Source organism: Rissa tridactyla, chromosome Z (genome assembly GCF_028500815.1).
Source record: "Rissa tridactyla isolate bRisTri1 chromosome Z, bRisTri1.patW.cur.20221130, whole genome shotgun sequence".
NCBI lineage: Eukaryota > Metazoa > Chordata > Aves > Charadriiformes > Laridae > Rissa > Rissa tridactyla.
The window spans coordinates 20050297-20070652 of NC_071497.1; the positions used below are offsets into that span (position 1 = coordinate 20050297).

Consider the following 20356-nt stretch of genomic DNA (forward strand, 5'->3'; position numbering starts at 1 on the left):
ATATGTCTGATCTGGCAATGATGTCATTTTTATCCAAAATTATAACCCAAATTTTATCCAAATTCAATGAATTCTAAATTGATATATAACAGCTGTGCTGGCTAAGGCTATATTCAACTCAAGAACCTTCCTCCATTGCCAGTCAACAGTGGGTGTGTAGAAAAGTGACATTTGCATAAAATTAGGTGAGATTCATTGATTTTTGTTATGACATTAAAAGATCTTTCAGATACTGTCTATTTGTACAAAATGCTGTGAGTGTTCTCCTCTCAGTTGTTCAGAGAGGAAGGCACTGCCATAATACCGTATTTGTCTGATGTGCCTGATGAGTCTGATGTAGCGAGACTCAGTCAGCCATACCTAAACCTTGCCAGCCTTTCTGCTGGTAACTTCGTCTCTTCTCACTATCGTATAAATGAAGCCTAGGCTTGTCTCCAGCTATCTTTACTGACCTTTCCTCTTGTGTTTTCCTCTCTGATATTCAGTATCAGAGCTGGTTAGGATCATGTGTGAAATGGCACACTGGATCTAGGTCGCTTTCACCCTACTGCAATGTATGTAAAGAAAGGATGTACATATAATGACATGGGACATGTTGCTTCTAGCAGTACTGCAGCACAGGACCTTCAGCCGAAGCTTACATGGGAACCCTTGCATTTACCAGCACTGCTTCTTGAACATTTACTGTTAATAGTAATATTTAAACTTGATTTAGAAGAATGAAGCTTTTAACAGAATTATTTTTTAACAATCTTGTATTCTTACAGCTGAAACACTTAGAATTTCATCACTTGCCAAGTTACTCTTCAACCAGGCAGCATCTCCTGCCGTGTTGATATGAATCCTTTGCAATAACGGTTAAGCAAAACAAAACAAAAACACACAGAAAGACCCACTGTCTTGTACTGGGGAGTCCAGCACTGGGCCCTAAACTCCAGATGTACGTCACCAGTGCTGAGTAGAGGGGAAGGATCACCTCCCCAGAGGCTGATGGCTTTCTTTGTTGTAAGGACACACTGCTTGGTCATGGTCAGCTTGGTGTCCACCAAGACCACCGAGTCCTTCTCTGCAAAGCTGCTCTCCAGCCGCTTAGCCACCCGGTGCCAGAAGTACTGAGCTTCTAGCCTGCTTTCTCCTGGGACTCCTACCTGGATAATCTTGGACTTGCCCGCTCCTCCTTTGGTACCTCCTTTGGAGGTTCGGGCCTGCGAAGCCACAGGGGCTTGGAAGAGAAACGGTCCATCTCTGTCTTCCCACCTCAGATGCTGTCCAGGCTGCTGGCTTCCTCTGTGGCACAGATGGTCCACCAGTGCACACCTCCTGCAGGCACTCTGATGATAAAACTTCCCTGTGGTCTTCGCCTCCTAGGAGGCTGGGACTGATACTGGTATTTCACACTAGTTTGAAGAAAGGTGAAAGATGTGTTTAAGACCCTTTACCTGAAATTTCAAGTGTTCTCCCATGTTCTTACATTTGCCTTTTGACTGCATGTTTAGCCTTGTGTTTTGTCATGAGCAACAATAGTAAATGCATCTTTGCAAAATTAATTAGGTTCTTTATGATTTTGGGACTTTCTCCATTTGTCAGTCTGTGAACTTGGTTGGATGCACTGGTTCTTCATTTTCTGTCTTCAGCTGAAATTTCACAGATTTCACAAAAAGTTGCTAAATTTTATTCATTTTCTCTGCAGCTAGAAGCGCTGTTGGTCACAATGCTGGCTACTGTGCAGGCCAAGAAGGTTTTCGAATTTAAAGGCTCCTTTCTCAGATGGGTAGCTAAGTAACAGGTTGCTGGATGTGAGAAAATATCAGTTATTCCACCACAGCAAAGCAGCCCCGTGGCTATGAGCTGAGGGGAGATCTACTATAGCTTGAAAATAAGCTCCCCCACTTATGTAGAATTAAACATCAGCAAATAGTAAATAATCTGAATTTATATTACAGCATGTTTTCCTGTGGCATCTGGCTGAAATTAGGTTCTACTCTTCTAAATCCATTTGTTAGGGTAGCCTGCAGCGATGAGGAGAAATTAGAGTTCTTTAATGCTATTTGATGAGAAGTTCATGCGTTTAATTCCAGAAACTGGAATAGCTGACCTCTCTGTAGAGGTCAAATAATACATAATGCCAAATCATAAATTATATCAAGGATGATAATTGCTATCAGCTCCCGTTTATAAATATATGTGCTCGCTAACATCACTAGAAATTTTTAAATTAGAAAAGCCTTTTCAGTAAAGGGTTTCATGAGGCATTTTATTTCCATGCACGAGAAATTAATTGGGTAATTTCACAATGGCATATAAAGACTGTTGATTCTAACGTAAGCTAAGAATTCTTGGCTTTTGCAGTTAGGTTGTAGTGTTTAATATACTCAAAATTACAGCTGTCCATTTTTGTACTCCTGTTTGGTCTGATAGTCCTTTGCTTGGATATCCACATTTCTGAATGCACAGCCAGCTTCTGAGAAAAGGCTGCGCTCCTGAGAGGCTCTTTAGCCTACTTCCCAATCAGTATTATTTTGGAAACCTGAGTTCAAGTACATTCTTTTTAAAAGATGTAAAGAAAAAATAAAAAATCTTGCCTTCTTTCACAGCTATATAAGGAAAGCAATGCTACAGGCAAACTAGGACAATAGGGAAAGACCAGCTCTTTCTTGGGAGGTTTCAGCCATGCAGACATCACATTTGTTATCTTAAAATCAACATGATGTGAATAAGGAGTAAGATGCGCATAAATTCAGTCAGTCCATCTAAGCGAAGATTGTACTGTTTGAAGTTATCTCTTCTATTTATTTGAGTACTTCAAATAGCATGATCTTCGTATTATTGAACATGTCACGTTTTTGCTGCTACAGACCACGATGGTTGAAATACCAGCCTCCAAGTGTATTAAATGCTGTGTTTCTTTTCCTCAAGCTGTCGTGGTATTTGCTTTCAGGCATAGTTTGGGTATGTTTCCCAAACATGGAGGAAAGTACATGTTAAAGAAATATTAAAATGCAATATTTTAAAGTTTCTTCTTCCATATGAGAGGCAGAGGGACTTCATAATTAAAATGTGGATGTTTTTACTTTGATTGCCTTGTAATCTGAATCATCTTTAGGGATAATTCCTGTACACTGGGGCCAAGGCACCCCTGTTCTTTTTTTCATGAAGAAGTTTCCCAGAAGATAGTATTACTTAATTATAGCATTTAAAATAGAGATGAATAATTTTTTTTCTCAAAAGCTAGTTTGCAAAGCGTTTACTAATTCAGAACAAGTTAGGCGAGTAAGGGCATAATATACAATTGTGAAAAGAATCTTTAGGCTTAGCTGATGTGAATTCAGGGTTAAAGGAACCGGCAATTGAGATCACTTATTTTCTTTTTTTCCTCTTGCCAAAGGTACATAGATAAATTTTCAGGAGGAACGCGTTTCTTCCCCTCTGCTGCCTAAAGGGGAAGTGGAAGCAGTACAGAAATCGTGTATATAGAACTGTTACTGTTCTCTGGAAAGGGTAGCTTGAAACTCATCAGCTGTAAGATGAAGTCTAGGAAATTATTGCCCTTTCAGCCAAAGTGTATAAGACACCCAGGAGAGAAGATTAAATGTACTTGATGCTTACAATGTCTTTATCTTTTCATGTCATCAGCCTGCGTTTCATCAAGTTTTATAAAATAGCAGTTTTCCAGTAGTGTCTCGAAAGTCTCACCACATGATCCCAGGCCACATTACGAGCTCTCTAAACGATCCTTGGTCCTTGTATCCTCAACCTGTAGACCTCCAGCATTAAAAAATGCCCACAATGAAAATATAGAGGAGTAAACTGGGGTGGATGCTCCCTTGATCTTCCCTAGGCACCTCCTCATTACTATTCAGCTTTGCTATTTTTACTTTTTCATTCAGATGCATTAGGAAATAAGCAATTATAGCACTGACATCCTTTCTGTCACAAAATCTAACAAGGAAAGAATTACAATAAAACTTAGCTCATCTCTAAAACTCTTCTGTAAGTTCCAGTGTGGCAGGTGCATTATTAAATCCAGTAAATTCAGTATGGTTCATAAGTTTGAGATAGCAGAAGATGCTGCTGACTTGTCAGCCTTCCCTCTCACAGCTGAAACTGGCCCTACTTTGTAGTTACTATTGGCTAAATGGGAAACTACATGGATTTCCACAAATATCTTATGCAATATATGTGCAAGAACGTGCTTTCATTAACACTTTTGGAGCTTGATTTGTGTGAATTAAAATCCCAAGATATTAACTCAAGATTAAGCATGCTGTATTTCCGTCGATATTTTTAGATACAGGAAATACGTAATCACAAAGGGTAAAGTCCAAAAAAATATTATTGTCTAGGATGCCTTCCTGTGTTTTCTTTTTAAAATCAGCCCTCGTACAATATTTCCTTTCAATATTTCTAAGTAAGTTTTTTTCCTCAACTGTTACAACCTGATATTTGTTTCAAGCAAAGCTAAAATTTTTAAGGCCTCTTCCTTAACATGCATGAGCTCCATCAAATATTCTGTTGTTACTAAGGGAGTAGTACCAGTTGATTGTTTCTTGGAATTGAATCCACAAGGGAGCTGCCACACTGCTTTTGCCCACCCTTATAAAAGCAATGGTTGTTAATGCACCTGCGTGTGTTGTTTTAGTTTCTTCATGGAAGAAGAAAAAGTAATTTTGTATTGCTTTGAAAGAAACAGGTAAATAGCTGATGCTTTAAGGTTAATATGGGGGCTGGGCTTGTCTAATTATGAGAGATCCACAGAGATGAGATTTTTCAGTGGTAGAGGGTTCTGTGTTTGCATTGCCTTGGGGTAGAGCACAACATTGCATAAAATAATCTCCAGATTGATGTTGTCTGAAGTCTGTTTGAATTTCAGGCAAAGGGTGTACTAGGCAGAGTTAAAGGCTCTGAAATTGGACTCATTTGATTTCATTCAACCGGGACATTCTATTTTTAAATATTTCCCTTCATCAAATAAGAGCTGTCTGAGTGTGATGAGCACAGTGCCTTGGATTTAGATTTCCAGTTTTCAGTTGTTCTGAGGCCTGTTTTTGTATTTAAAGTCTTCCGAGAGACATGGAAAATTAGAAACCTGAAAGGAAAGTGCATAGGGATTTAAGATACGTTCTGAAGGCAGCATGTACAGAAGTATGTATATCTTAAATTTTGATATTCAGTATTTAACAACTTGCTGGCTTTTTAAGTAAAATACTCTTTCACTATTTTATTCTTTCCATTTCCTTCTTTCCATTAGAGAAAAAGAAAAAGGCAAGAAAATAGTATGTTTTGTGCTAGGAAGTAACTTATTCTGAAGGCAGTCAATCAAAAGTATGTAAAAAAATAAAAGCATATGCTCACCTCTCTCTGTTAACCCAGAATAATTGTATTGCCTTGAGACGTGACTTAATTTACATGAGTGATGTTAAAATAAATAAAGCAATGTGCTATAAGTAGTGCTGTTTTTGCATCTGAATGGTGTTTTTTTTAAGTATTTATATACTATGTTTTTCTGACTGTGCTGATACTGCAGATGTACTGAAATGGCACACAACTTCATCGCGATGAGCTGCTTGTATCTCATTGTGTCTGAAGAAAAGTAGAATATCAGTTGGTGGTTTTAAATTTCATGCAAATATATTTGATTCTTCAATTGTAACATCTGATAAATATCCATTTATCGTGGTGGTCATCTGTCTCTAGGCTGCATGTGCTCAGGGGGAGTTGCTGGTAGGGCCTGTTTGACACACCAGTTAAATCAGTTAGTGTCCTAACGTCGTCTTATCTCTTGACAATGCAGTTTATTTTTTTTCTTTGGTTGGAAAATGCCAAAGGGATGTAATCTTGGAAAGGTACTCGTCTGCAATTCATCCTAGCTATCTGCATTTACGTTCCCTCTTCATGTTTCATTAATCCCTCCTGTTGCAAGTTTTTACAGTTATCCACATAAGAGGATTTTGTGACTCTACCACTCTTAGATCAAGCTTTAGCTTGTATGTCCTTAATTAGATGTCCTTAATTACTCCAAATACCCAGCTTTATTCTGTAACTCATGCTTCTTCCTTTTTGAGGAGAGAGAACAGGGAAAGATGCATGATCGGAAGTGACCAGGGAAGCCTAACAGTTTCCTTAAATCATAATACTGTGCATGTCTTTTTTTTTTTTTCCCGGCCTAGAAACCATTTACTGCTGGAGAACGTATACTCTATTGAAAACATTCAGGTCCTGGTTCAACTTTTTTAAAGGATTTTCTGAACTGTAGAGGAGTGTAGGAAATATAAAAGAATGACTGATTTCAGCCAAGGTGAGAGTTCCAGTTATGCTGTGTCTTGAAATTGCATCTTGATAGTTTCATTTAGTGCTCTTTAAGTTTTGCATTATGAGAGTGAATGACTAATCTTTACCTTGGTAGTGGTGAATAGGAAAAAGATTAGTCAGTCATACTAAGGTGTTGGTGAATAGCAGTTTACGATTTGAATATATCTTCCTTCAGCTGTTGCTTTTCCCAGCTGAAGAATCTTGGTCGATTTAGTGTTTTCCTTTTTTTTTTTTTTTTTCTGTGCAAAAGCCATTTCATTGCCTTTGTTGCCCTTTTGTCTATCTTTTCAAGTTCCACTGTGTCATCTGTAGGATGAGGGACCAGAACTGAGCACATCAGTCCAAATACAGTACATTTTTTATTTATTCACTGGCCTCCTGCTGCCAGTAACTAAATTCTTGTTGCAGCTAGACTTCTGTACCTTGTTAGCTCACTCGGTTTGGGGATTTGCTTATCCTGTGCTGGGAGCCTCCCTGCTGGATTTCTAACATGTCCTTTTCAGTGACAGAGAAAGGCGGAGAAGAAAGGAAAGCAGAAAAGGGGTAAACGTGCATTTCAGCTTCGTGCAGTCATGCTGAAGCATTCAGGGAGTTTAGTGTTCTCTGTCACATGTACGGTTAGAGTTTATTTGGAAAATAGTTACTGCAATAATGAGCTTATTCATCTCAAAACAAAAAGTGGTGGGGGGTGTTCCTCTGATTCTGATTTAAAATCTCGCTGAAGAAAAAATAGAAGCAGCACAGTGCCTTTTATCACATAACAACTGTTGACATCTTATTGATCTTTTTCTTTACCTGTTCTGGGAAGATGCCAGGCATTGTTGAATGTTCCTAGGGGTAAAAAAAAAAAAAAAAAAAAAAAAAGAAGAAAAATAAATACGAGAGAAGTTATAAGGGAAGATTCCACCCTTAGCAAGCTTCTAACACAAGACCTGCCACATCATGCTAAGCAGTTTTGTGGGGAGGTATGTCTTAGTGTAAAACTTACTGATTTTCTAACAAATTGGTGTTGTAACCTATCATTCTAGCTGGAAAGTGGCAATAAGAAACACCAAGAGTAAATACAAGATTAGTCTGAGTTAGCTTTCTCATGGTGGGCAATAATCTGTCATTGATTCTGAGCATCAAAGGAATTTTATTCTGGATTTGCAAGATGAGTGTTTATAGGAAAGTTTATGTACTGATACCCTTAGTATTTCTAGAGATGAATGCATTGGATCTTCTTTTCCTAAACTTTCCTTAGTAAATAGGTCATTTATAATCACAAGTACTTATGAATGAATAAATGCCTATTTGTGAATTCAGTGTACTGATCTAAACATGGAATCACAGTAATTTATGCTGTTACCATAAAAGTAGTCATATAATAATCAACACTGAACTCTGACCTCAGCCTATGGAAATCAGGCTCATTAAGTCATTTGTGATGTTCCTGCATAAAATTTTACTGCGTAAGATCTTGTTAATGCTTTGTCAAGCTTATTTTTTAAATGCCCCAATCTGCTGTGCTTTTTACAAGCATTCCTCTCGGCTGACCTCGCTGCATACACTTTTAGTGTTTTCTGTATGAAGAGATCCACAGAAAACTTTCTGATTTTCTTAGCTCTTTTCCAGAGCAGGGGACTTTCGTTCCCATTTTCCTGTTTCCTGGGCTGGAACTGCCCACGTTCCTCTCATCTCTTCACAGTACCCGATTCCTCCCACCTCACTCACTCCTTTTCTGTTAAAATTTGAAAAGCACAGTGGGATTTTTTGTTTTCTGGTGATTATTTAGGTTCATGGTGGTGTCTGCCTTGGTGTATGCTTGGGGAACCTCTGCAGGTGGTACAGGTGACGCACGTGAAAGCCTGGTTGTCCTCCCCAGAGCAGTTGCTGCTCCAGCCATTTCAATATCCCGTGTTCTCCCACCACCTCCTTCTGTCCAAATCTGCTTATGCTTTCGTTGGGCTCGTCCAACTGCCTAGATACTTACAGATAAGATCTGGGCATCAGACCTGGGGTGCCTTATATAAGCAGATACTTAGATCTGTTTGGTGCCTTAATAATTTAAAGACTTTTCAGAAGCTATTCCTGTCTAAAAACAACTTGGGTGATCTCAAATGATTTAATCTGATGCCTCATTGAGCACATTATACATGTGCTATACTCTGAAAAGAGTTTGCATCTTCAAAAGAGGGGTTTTTATTTTATTTTTCATTAATGAAGTAAAATAATTTCTGGGAGACCATATGTTCCCCACCACTATCACCAACTGAATTTCTGCTTATGTTTCATTCTCTGTTAATTGGCATAGTTATATGCATTTTATGCTTCTGTAGAGTATTATTTTTCTAGTACTTGTATGAAATTAACAGAATACTTCATGTGTTTATATATGTCTGTGTGAACGTTTATAATTTTTTTTATATATATATATATATAATGTATGTAAATTGAAAAATAAGCCTGTGTTAAGGCGAAGTGCATTTGTCATACACAGGAGTAATATGCTATGTGTTAATGGTTTTGAGATGAGGCAGCACAGTCATAAGGATGAAATACTCTAAATGGCTTATTCCCACTTTTCTCGAATTTGAAAGCAGTTAAAATTCCCGGGATTTGACAGACAGCCAGTCAACACATCCTTAGCCATGGGGCCTATTTGGTGGAACAGGTTTTGAGCCTTGTGGCAGCACCCTGATGCTCCTGTGAATTGCCTGGATCTGCAGTTACCATATGAGATGTGGGAGTTGCATTGGGAGACTGTGGTGTACAGGCAGTCCTGATGATGTTCGTCCCTGCAGCTTTTGCCATGTCCTCCTAGGATGTTAAAGTCAGGAATATAGGGTATGCTGTGAATCAGTGGGGGATCATTCATCCTTGGGGGATTAAGTTGTCTTTTGGGCCAAGCATACTGAACCAGAGGTCCAGGTCTTTTCTTTGTAAATGTCAGTTGCTTAATTTGGGGATTCAGAGTAAACAACTGGTCTGTTTTTTTCAAAACAGGCCTCACTTTTTTATCATCTGGGATAATTCAAGCATGAAGAGTGAATGGCAATTTTAATAATTTTTTTCTGTAAACAGGATAATCACTTCTAGTCACCTCACAAGTGCTGTTTGACCAATGAAATGTATTAAAAAGCAAACTTGATTTTGGATATATATTCTCAAAGGAAACAGTAATCACTGTTCTGAGTACTCTTTAGTCTTGTTCATGCAAATCTTCTCTGACGCATAAGAAGGTTTGCAGAGAAATAAACACAGATCATAATATTTTCCAATATAGTACTAGGCCATCATTTCTAGGAGTAGAAGTGCAATATTCTATTGATAATTTTTCCTTCATTCTCTAAGAAAAGTACCTAGCCAAACACTTACATTGACAAAATAAATATTTTCAATGATGTGTGAACTTGCATAATTCTGTGGCGTCGTTATGGGCCTTGAAGGTGTATAAAAATAATCCAAGTAATGTGTTACATAAAACCTTTTACATGGTGCAGCCAATGTTGTAGAGCCATCTTTTCTACCTACAGAAAGTATCCCTAAAATGTATTTACTAGCTGGCTTTCTGTAATGTAGTATCACTCCCAGCACACCACATTCTCATTAAACTTGGTATACACTTAAAAAGCAAATTTATGCAGCAGTAGGAAAAATGACAAGCAATTACAAGGAAGAAGAGACATTTTATGGTTTGGGGGTTTTTTTTTGTGGAGTTTGTGTAGTCAGTCAAAAAATTAGTATCTCATCAGAAATAGTACTTAGTGCAAATATATCTGATGAAGAGAAATCAGAAACAATATTAAATTTGAACCCAGTAAACCAAGATAAAGGAAATACATCTGCTTCTCTCTTCAGGAAAGTAAGAGAAGTTATTTTGTATGTTAAACACAATTGTAGTTGTACAAATTCTTTGATGACTATTCATCAAACCTATATACCCTGTGTTTTCATAGAACCATAGAATGGTTCGGGTTGGAAGGGACCTTAAAGATCGTCTAGTTCCAACCCCCCTGCCCTGGGCAGGGACACCTCCCACTAGACCAGGCTGCTCAAAGCCCCATCCAGCCTGGCCTTGAACACTTCCAGGGATGGGGCATCCATACAATGTAATTTTTTAGGACATTAAAAAAAATCAGAGCAGAAAACCTACTTACTATTTTCAGTACTGACCATATTTTTTCTTACCCTTAAATAGATAGTTCTGTCATTCCAGGCAGCCAGATTCTTTTCTGCAGGTTTAGGATTCAGAAGTTAGTAAAAACCGTGTTCACAGAATCCTTCCTCAGAACAAATTCTGGGTTTGAGCTATGGGATTGTAAGGGACAAAGTAACTTCTTATTCACTGTTCTGATGCAAGAGAAGATGGTGTTCTTCCTCGATAGTGTACCAGTTGTTAAGAGATACCAGTTCCACCTCCCAGGTATCTCAGGAGAACTAAGGGAAAACACAGGATGGTGGACAGAGCTGGGGCTTCCAGGATCAAGGGCAAAAGTCTACAACCATTACGTTACTCTTGCTGATCCAGCATGAACTTTGGAGACTGGAGATTTTGCCTATTTACATTTCAGTTTCTGCACATTGCTTTTTGGTATCTGAAGTTGCTCCAAAACTACAGTAAAGTCTCCTGCCTTCTTTATGTCCAGTGTCTTGATGGCCGCAGAGACTTCTCTAGTGCAGTTACAGCATAGGCCAAGGGAGGAGGCTTTTCTGGAGGCATGGCTGCGCACCCTGCGCAGCAGAGACCGCAGGGCAACAGGAGCTCCCTTTGGCTGGAACGGTGCATCTTGCTCTGTGGCTTTGCTGGCAGAGGAGGTCAGCGCGGGGGAGACTTGTCCTCAAGGTCTAGGTAATCTGTTTAGGCCAGCAAAACTTTATAGCATGCAGCTGGTCTGAAACGTGATGCCTAACATTACACCGTTGGCCGCAGGGTGGGCAGCTCAGGGAGAGTAGTCAGGCATTGTGCCGGTCTCCATGGTGGTGCCTGAGAGATGTACCAAGTGCTGCTACAGGAGCAGTGAATAAGATAAGGTGGAGGTTTTGGTCCGTGAGGGCTGCACGGTATGTTTCACAGCCACTTTACATTCAGGCAGTGAACAGTTTTTTTCCATTTCTAACCGTAATGGATTCCTAAATCCTCAGGAGAGTTTTTGTTAAGTTATATTTAAAGATTAACATGTCTTGCAGAAGTTTTGCTCTTCAGAGTCTTCCTTCTATCATCTTGTTGGTAATGTACTAGCAAAAGTGAGAAAGAGATTATAAGGATATATGGTTAACTGGCTGATTTGTGTAGTATCATCACTTTCAGATGGCTGTAATCACTGTATGACAGTTTTCTCCCTTCAATCACTCCGCGAATTTCAGTGTTTCTAGGTGTCAGACACCCAAGAGAAGCAGGTACGTTACACTCTTCCGTGCGAAGAAGCATTCTTGTGTATTCTTCTTACTGTCACTTTGACGCATGGAGCAGTGTTGGGATAGTCAGCATATTTCTTCTTAGAGTTGTGTACTGGTGATGATTACTAAGCTTTGAGGAATCTGAATTTTTCTTACACTTTTACTTGCTATGTGGATGTTGCACGTGCATGGTACTATTGAATATGAAAATTTTAACAGCTAGTTTAACATTATCAGTGCTGTGGCTTTGGTACCTCACAGTGGTGCAATCTGGAATACTGATGTCTTGGCAACTGTAGCAATTAGCAAATCTCCATGTTCAGATTTTATGAACATGAACATAGTAGCCTGTGCCAGCAACCAGAACTGGAGCTCAATGGAAAAAGAGTTAATTTTCTTTTATTACTGCATATTAATGAAGTGATTTTTATTCAGTTTAGCTATAGCTGCTTTAAAAGTTGACCAATGTAAATGTCAGTTAGGCTTTGAGCTAACATGGTTTACTTTTGCTTTGGCTCAAATGTTAAATATTTTGTAGTGGACCCGTGACTGCAGGGAAGTTGTTTGAGAAAAGATAACAGTGAAAGATCTGAAGAGCAAATAGGTGTGTGAAATGTCAGATACCAAGATCATGAAAACTGTGTTTAATTTTGTTCACATGTTTAATCAAAACAAGGTGGAGGATTAAAAATAGTGTGATACAAGTGAATACTGTAATGGACAGTTGCAATATCTGCAAATAATATATTTCAAAAGATTTGACAAGGCAATATGAGTCAACAGAAAATATAATTTAATTTGATTTTCATTGAATGTTGCTTCTTTGATCAAAATATTTCATAGCTCATGGATTAAAGACAGCTATGTCTTCATTTTTCATCATGAAAAGAAATGATTTCTCCCCTGACTTCTAAGATCACAAGAATTAATTTTCACCTCCTATTTTGGTAGAAGGCACAAAATGAAAAGTTGGAGCATAGTGCCTGGTTTTAGTAAAGAATTTGAATAAGCCAATCTGCTTTTTTTTCCTCTTTGTTTTTCAAAGTTTTCATTTTATTGAGAGAAGGAAGTAGATGTATAAAGGAGTTAAACTGGGTAGCAAGCTGGAAAGAAGTGAAACCTAAAATCCTTTTTGTTTTTTTGTTTGTTGTTTTTTCTTACTTAGAAAAGATCTTGTGTGTTTGAAAGCCAGAGTGCTTTGTTCTAGCCATCAGCTGGTCTTATAAAGATATTACTGCTTGCTGCTTTTTGTAAGTAAACACATTAATCTGAGAGTGACATGCACTTGGGTGTCTAGCTAAGCTGAGGGGTTTTTTTTAAGTTAAAGTCTAATGTTTAGCTTTCTGTAAACTTTCCTGGTTTATTATGAATACAACAAATAATTGTAGCCTGCCTTAAATAAGTATTCTTCAGAAGATTAATTCCCGCAGCTTGGATTTATTTATTTGTACGTTCATTGATTCTCCTATCTAAACTCTGCCCTTAGAGAGAAGGATTAAAGGTAACTCTGCTGCTGTTAGTACCAATGGAAAGAACTGTATTATTGGTGGTTTTTTCCAATTAGGATTCACCCCTTACTACAACACAGTGAGGAAAAAAATGCAGATTCTTATGCTCTGCAGTCCTCTCTTCCACTCCATCAGTAAAAGCTGTCAGCATGAATGAACATGTTGTGTATCTCCACCGACATCTTGGCTTATGGATTCCCCTTGTTATTGCCTCTTTTATATCATCCTGATGTTTTCTTTATTCTCTTTCTCTTTCTTTAGGTAACACTGCTAACATTTCAGATTGTACTTATTGGTTGTGAGGATCCTAGTTTTATCTGTGGAGTGAGACTCTGATGTCAGCGAATAGAAACACATTGATTTAATTAACAAGGGAACTAAGTCCTTATTTCATTATCTGTAATGTGGGTGTACTTTTTTACAGAAATCATACTACAGTCGCAATACTCAGAAGTTTCAATCTTTTAGCTGTCAGGACTCTATTCTGCCTATTAACTCCATTTACCCTAATAATTTTAGGAAGCCTATAAACTGCAATTAGATAGTCTGAACATAACTGTGCTTTGTCCTTGCTAAGCTTCTGAAAGACCTGAATATTGGCTGCCTCACAAAAGAACGAACATTCTTACTGCTTACCTCAATCACTTTTATTCTTTAAAAAAATATATATTAAAAAAAAATTAAAAGAAAAGAACAAAAAACCTAAAACTCTGTCTTACATTCACTGCTTATTGGGTACTACCATGCCAACCTAGATCTGCAGGCTGTCCTTTTTCAGTCTCAGACTATTGCATACATTAATGTCGTATTGTTACATGTCCCTGAAGTAGTGAGTCTATCTTTTTTTTTCAACCACGTCTATCCCAAAGATGCAAAGTTAATTATTTTCCTATTTCATAGTGAAGCTGCTCTACTTAAAGGTCTAAGTGAAAAATCCCACAGCTAATGCTTCTTGGCACCCAGTTTTCAATTGCTTTTTTATATTTGTTTTTAATACAAACAGAAAATGGTTTTCTTGTTTTGGAAGTAGCACCGTAGCATTTTTCTTTTACGGCACATTAAATTATCCTGGTTCTGGGATTTATATTTTTGTATGTCAGAGGTGTTAGAAATTTCGAATTCTTTATATACCTGTGCATAAGGCAGTGCACACAATGCAAGCTTATGAATAAACTGAGCAATTTTTATGCTTCGTTTGCTTCATTACCTTTCTGCTGTGACTGTTTGTATATATGGGTGCAACATATTTGTATTTTTCATAATAGTCGACGTAATGTCTGCTTGGAAATGAATGCATGTTTGTGCAGCATGTCATTGTTTCTGCTAGTCACTGAGACACCATACTGCTGTTTATTTTTGTTCAGTGGAAAAAATGGTCACTACAAATTATGATAGTCCTTTGTGGGGAAAAAGTAGTATTTTTATAATGACTTAAAAACAGCTAATTAAGTTAGAGCTGCATCATCTGTGTGCTGTGTAACCAATGAGTGGTTACTCCAAATATGGGTCTCAGTGCATCTTGGAACTCAGTGCCAGAAGCTGAATGATGTCTGAGAATAGCTGTGGGTGCTTAAATGGGTGAGATTGTATTGGTTAACATGTAAGGAAGAGCTTACTTGATGGAGAATTTGTGAAGAATATTATGTCAAGGGATAATTATGTTTATGTTACTCCTGGTTTATTAACAGTTACGCATACCAGAGAGCCTTCACAGTTTTCTGAGAGCTAGGAACACGCAAGGCCAGAGAATTCATAGTGTATAATTTAGGTAACCTTGCAAATGGGTAATGAAGTGGGTATAGAGACATGAGAGCTTCAGAAAGTCAGAGTGATTTTGACAGAAATTCTATATCCCTTTATTAATTTGCTGATTAACTTGCTTGTACTGCATGGAAACTTGGGGCACCAAGCCAGACGCTAACAAAGCAGAAGCAGCCTGGGGGATTGATAGAAAACATTAAAAGTTTGGTGATGGGGACTTCTGCAGTCTCACACTTTGCTGTCGTCTTCCATTATAGCATGGTGATTTTGAGATGGGTAGTCCTATGAAAGCTGAAGCCTGAAATTCTGAAACTTGATCAGAAAGTTTTATCTTTCAGTACCAAAGAGAACGTGTCTCAACTGCTAAGACAGGTCACTGCTGCTTTGCTGTTACTTCATGTAGCTTTTTGTCACCCCATATCCATCTTTTGTAACAGGTTTTATAGGCTCTCTTCCTGCGTGAACTTCAACTCAACTCATGCACTGTAGTATTTCACCTGCCTTTCATATAATGTATGTATTTACTTTGGATTTTTTTTTTTTTGTCAATAACTATCATTGCTTTCTTCTTGAAATTTGGGTTCTGGGACAAAGTTTAAATCACTCCTTGAGAGATTAGGCAGCTGTGAGTAGCATTTGAATGGGAGCAAGATCTAAGACCCCAAGTAGTGCTATGAGTGAACATGGCTTAGTGGTCAGGGGTGGTGCATCATGTTCATAGTCACCATGGGGACATTTAGCGTTATGTAGACTAATATGTCATTTACTTACACCTTGCTCTTGAAAATACGTAATTTCCACAACTACTTAAAAGAGGTGGTATCTAAAACATAATTTCCACAATATATAGTCAGATGAATTGAATTTGGAGTGTTTTTTTCAATAAATGTTCTAGTGCATGCATTGCGAGGAAATGTTAACGAAAGACATATTCGGATTTTGAAACATCTCTACACTTGAAACTTGACTATAAGTGTTTTATTTATCCTGCTGTAGAGAGAACCTATTAGACAAGAAGAATTAGCCAACAAGATTAGCCAGCAATGTTCTGCTCTGAAATGGTGTTGAAGAATAATAGTAACAAGTAGCACATATTTTGTGGGGAGGGTTGCACACAAGACCAATGTTACTCTTGTTCCAGAGTGTGCAGTCGAAATGGATGAGAGCTAAAGATAAGGAGAAAAACAGTGCCACATAAAGATAAAGCACCTTTCTTGAGTTAACACCGCAGTTATGTCAACAGCAGAGCTAGAAATCAGAAACCACTGGGCACAGATCTATTTCCTGTGATCTCTTTCAAAGTTGTCTGTAGATTACACATTATTTGAATAGGTAACAGCTACATTCAAAAGAACTGTGCCTTTTCTTCTCTGTCACAAACAGAAAAAGAGATTAAAAACATGTTAAGAATTAGTCCTTCTGCTGCAGTACCTGTGATTTGATAGGAGCATGTACAATGACTTAATGGCGCGGTTTTGTAATATCATCATGTTGTTTTTACACTTCTTGATCTGGAAGAGGGGGAAACTTTGACTTAAAAATTATTAAGGATGTAAAATCAAGAGCCACAAAACTGCCTGCTGTAATCATGAGGAGAGGAATCATCAGTGGACACCTCTTTTTTTTTATCATGGTTCTATCAATGCGAAAACGCCGCTGTCGTAACTGTTAGTCTAAAAATGTAATTCAGCCCTTCTGTGTTACTAAGCTAGTGAAAAGAACAAACAAAATACATTGATCACCAGGTTAACCAGATATATTGTAAATATTTTATAGCAAGTGTAAAATATGCATATTTACATTTAACAATACTTGTATAATAATGCATATAAAAGAAGAGTTGGGAAAACGTAAACACTTAACAGTGTTTGTGATGTTTTGCAGATCTGCTTTTGTCTTAACTGTTCTGATGTTATGAATAGTAGAAGTAAAGATGATCCTTTTTTGTACTTTCAGGTTTTGTTTTTTTTATCTCCTGACAAGTACTGTCAAGAAGGTAGCTGGCTTGTGTCACAATCATGCTGCACAGAAATAAATGATTAAATCAGACACAGATATTAAATAGCAGAATTTTGTACATAGTACTAATGTCTTATCAATAATTAACTACTAGTAATTTAAATATAAAAAAATATAGTCTCTAAAAGATAAATTAAATTTAAATGTTATTTAATGTTAATTTTTCTTTCTCACCAAATTCTCATTTTTAATACATTGTTTCTAGCCCAAAAGAAACATCTTAACTTCTACCAGGAAGATGCCTAATGTGTCAGATCTTACACTGTTAACTTAAAATAAATATAATTGTTTTGAGTAAAACTAATAACCTCTGTTAAGCGTTTTAAAAAACTAAATACAATTCCATAGTGTTTTAAATAATTTTCATTTAAAACTTTAAAGTAATTTGCAGAACTTGCTTTTTTTTAGGCATTTCAGAATTGCTTTATTTTTCAAACACAGATGATATTTTTGTTGGAGTTTGCAGCACTTTCTTGTATTAGACATATAAACTCTTTGCCTTTTTATGAGGCCTGTTTTATGAGTCTGAACCCCAAGTATCTGCATTTACAGCTTATATATGATTTGCTAAAAGGGCAAATCTTGGCTTTAAAATTCTAGGCCTCAGTATTAAAGTATGAATTACAGCTATAAAGCTTAGCTATATAATTTTCTTTTCACTAATAGCCCAGAAAACAAAATGATTATTTGTTCAGTGCTGTTTGTTTATGTTGTATACAGCAATAGCTGTATACAATGTCTGTTGTACGTAACATCTTTTCTTCTCACCAGTCATGTTCTGTTGAATGGTAGGGCTGCATTTTTATTTGAAATAAAGTAAACCAAGATGACCTCCATAGGATAGCAGCAGAAATAGGCACTTGGTCTGTCTTCCTCGTGCTTCTCTGTGCATCCCACCAGCAGCACTGGAAAAATTCCACACTTTACATCTAAGACCACTTCAACATAATAGGCACAAAACCATTTCATTCCTGCTGCCACAAGTGCAGCAATTATCAGAAAGGGATTGGGAATTATAAGGACAGGATGTGAGGACTCTTCAAAGTGGTTAGTAATGTGGGTGGCAATCAAAGAAATGATTTAGTACTTGAAGGATTGCATAATTAACCTGAGCAGAAGTTGTGCTGCTTGCCTATAATATATTTTAAAAAGAGGGGGGAAAATAAAAGGGAGAGGAAAAAGTATTCATGTCTTGTAGATTCCAGAAGACAGTGTGAAAGGAGGGTTCAGCCAACAGCGAAAACTGCTTTATTTCTCTTCTCTCCATAAGGTTTCAGTCAGATTTTCCTCATATTCTCTTAGTCACCAGAGAAGTAATTATTAATATGCATAACTTTAAAATAAATATTCTGTAGCTTTTTTATCAATGTACTAACTCAATTGAAAATGCTTTGTAGGGAAGCCAAAACCAGAGAAAAGCTTCAAAGGCTAAGTCTCAACAATTCGTTTCAAGGACTGAATCATTTTGACCTTACCTTTGGTTGGAAATTTGGGGTAGCTGTGCTGAATTTTGGCTGGCGTTTGCTGCCCTGCATGGCCGAGGCAGGGGGTTGCTCCCCGACCCCGCAAACCACTGTGTTTTGCAGACCTGTTTGGAAATGGTTTTCTACTCTCTGCATCAATGCAGTCTACTGCTGCAGCTTCCTGCTGTAGTGCAACTGTTCATCTACTGAGGGAAACAGACCTCTTGAGTTTCACTTTCAGCTTTTAATTAATACTTCTGGTAAGTCATGCCTCTCTCTTGCATTAAAAATAGCAAAACTACACCCAACGGAAACCTGTGTCACAGAAGCAGAGGCATCTGAACTGAATACACAGGAGAGGGACTGGACCACAAGCAGTAACAGTACGGTGTTGTGGTACTGGGTACAACACTGCATACCACATGAGATGGTCAAATTCCCTTTGAAGAGTTCAGTCGCGCTGGGAGTGCAGGTGTATTACAGGCATAACAGGCCCAGCTTCTTTGCAGATTGCGCAAAAGCAAAAAAAAATACTTTCTTTTTTCTTATGTTATAAGCTACCTGATGTTAACCAGAAATAGAATTGGAACAGTAGGTAATAATGCCAAAAACATGAGCTAATGGTCTTATAAGGACAAAAATTTAGTAGTCGTTGCTTGAAAAAACGTCCATGGTTTTGTGTTTTGGCACACTCTGAAATAATTACCTCCTTCAAAAGTGCTGGAAATATCTGAGCTACAGATTTCCTGATTTTTTTCTGTTGCGGTGATTAAGAGTACAAATACTAGATTTAAAAACAGAAGACTTCCTAAGTCTTACAGATATCTTAAAGATGTTAGTTAGATGTTATAAAGATATCTTAAAGACGTTGTTAGCATTTTTAAGGCTCAGCAAATAGAGTGTGTCTCTCATTGCAGACATTAACTGTAAACTCTGCTCCTTCACCTTTGCTCCCCGTGCATCATTAATTGGTGGCATTTATTAAATTTTTTTGACTGGAAGGCAGTTAAAAAGCTTTTTTTCAAGCTCTGAAATAAGTGATTTCTGATTAAATTCATCTTTAACTATAAAGTAAGTGAACATCTATGTAAAAGTATAACATTATATTATTTATGTTGTATTTTTTTAAACAGCTCTCTTGGCAATGTCACATGCTGGTGTGAATACTGTAATTATTGCTAAATCATTAAATTATATTATTAATTTTAAAAAAGCCTTAGCTACAGTTTGCTTTTATTCACTGTTTAAAATATATATAGACTGTAGTAATGACTTGAAGGGATCAGGTTTATGTATCTGCCTAAGGGAACAAAAGTTTTGACTAGATTATATTGTTGTTAGCTTTCTTCAGATAATTAGCATATTGAATCAAAAATATGGTTCAGGCCAAAGCCATGGAGAGCTGAGACTCAGTAAACTTTTATAGCATTTGGACATGTATAATGTATGCAGAATCAAGGATGAGATAAAACTCCTTATTTTTATATTTCCCTTGTGCTCATGTAGCCTTTTATTTAAAGGAATCTGAAAAAAAATGTTATCAATAAATTTTAAGACAGAATATTCTGTGACTTTTAATTAAATTCCTTAAATATGTTGTGATGCAGTGTGAGCAGAAGTCATTTTACTTGGAGCAACTAATAATTAAAAGGCAACCAAGTATTCATTTCAAACCTACCTGGTTCATAGCAATTACTCTCTCTAGTAGCAGGGTTTGGCTGATTCATTACTATTATTTATTAGTGGTGCAAGCTCACCAAGGACTATCTCCTGTTATGTATTCTGCGCAGTACATCCAGATGGAAAAAGTCAAATTGAGTCCCAGGAAGCCCTCAGTACGGTCAATATTACAACATCTTTTTTGTTCCATCGTTCTTGGAACGATGTCTACAGCACACTTAATTCCAGATGTCGCCA

The 20356-nt window shown here is 37.4% G+C and overlaps 1 protein-coding gene and 1 long non-coding RNA gene across 2 annotated transcripts in view; one reads left to right on the top strand and one right to left on the bottom strand.

Moving 5' to 3' along the window:
* The window catches only part of PRR16 (proline rich 16), a 158342-nt gene that overhangs the window by 75315 nt on the left and 62671 nt on the right, over window positions 1-20356 (top strand). The gene's annotated exons all lie outside the window — the stretch shown is intronic.
* LOC128902602 (uncharacterized) lies at window positions 3972-11508 on the bottom strand. Its single transcript, XR_008463840.1, has 3 exons — window positions 10480-11508; window positions 7105-7140; window positions 3972-5086 (listed from the first exon to the last, which is right to left on the bottom strand). It is a non-coding gene; the product is annotated as an uncharacterized LOC128902602 (long non-coding RNA).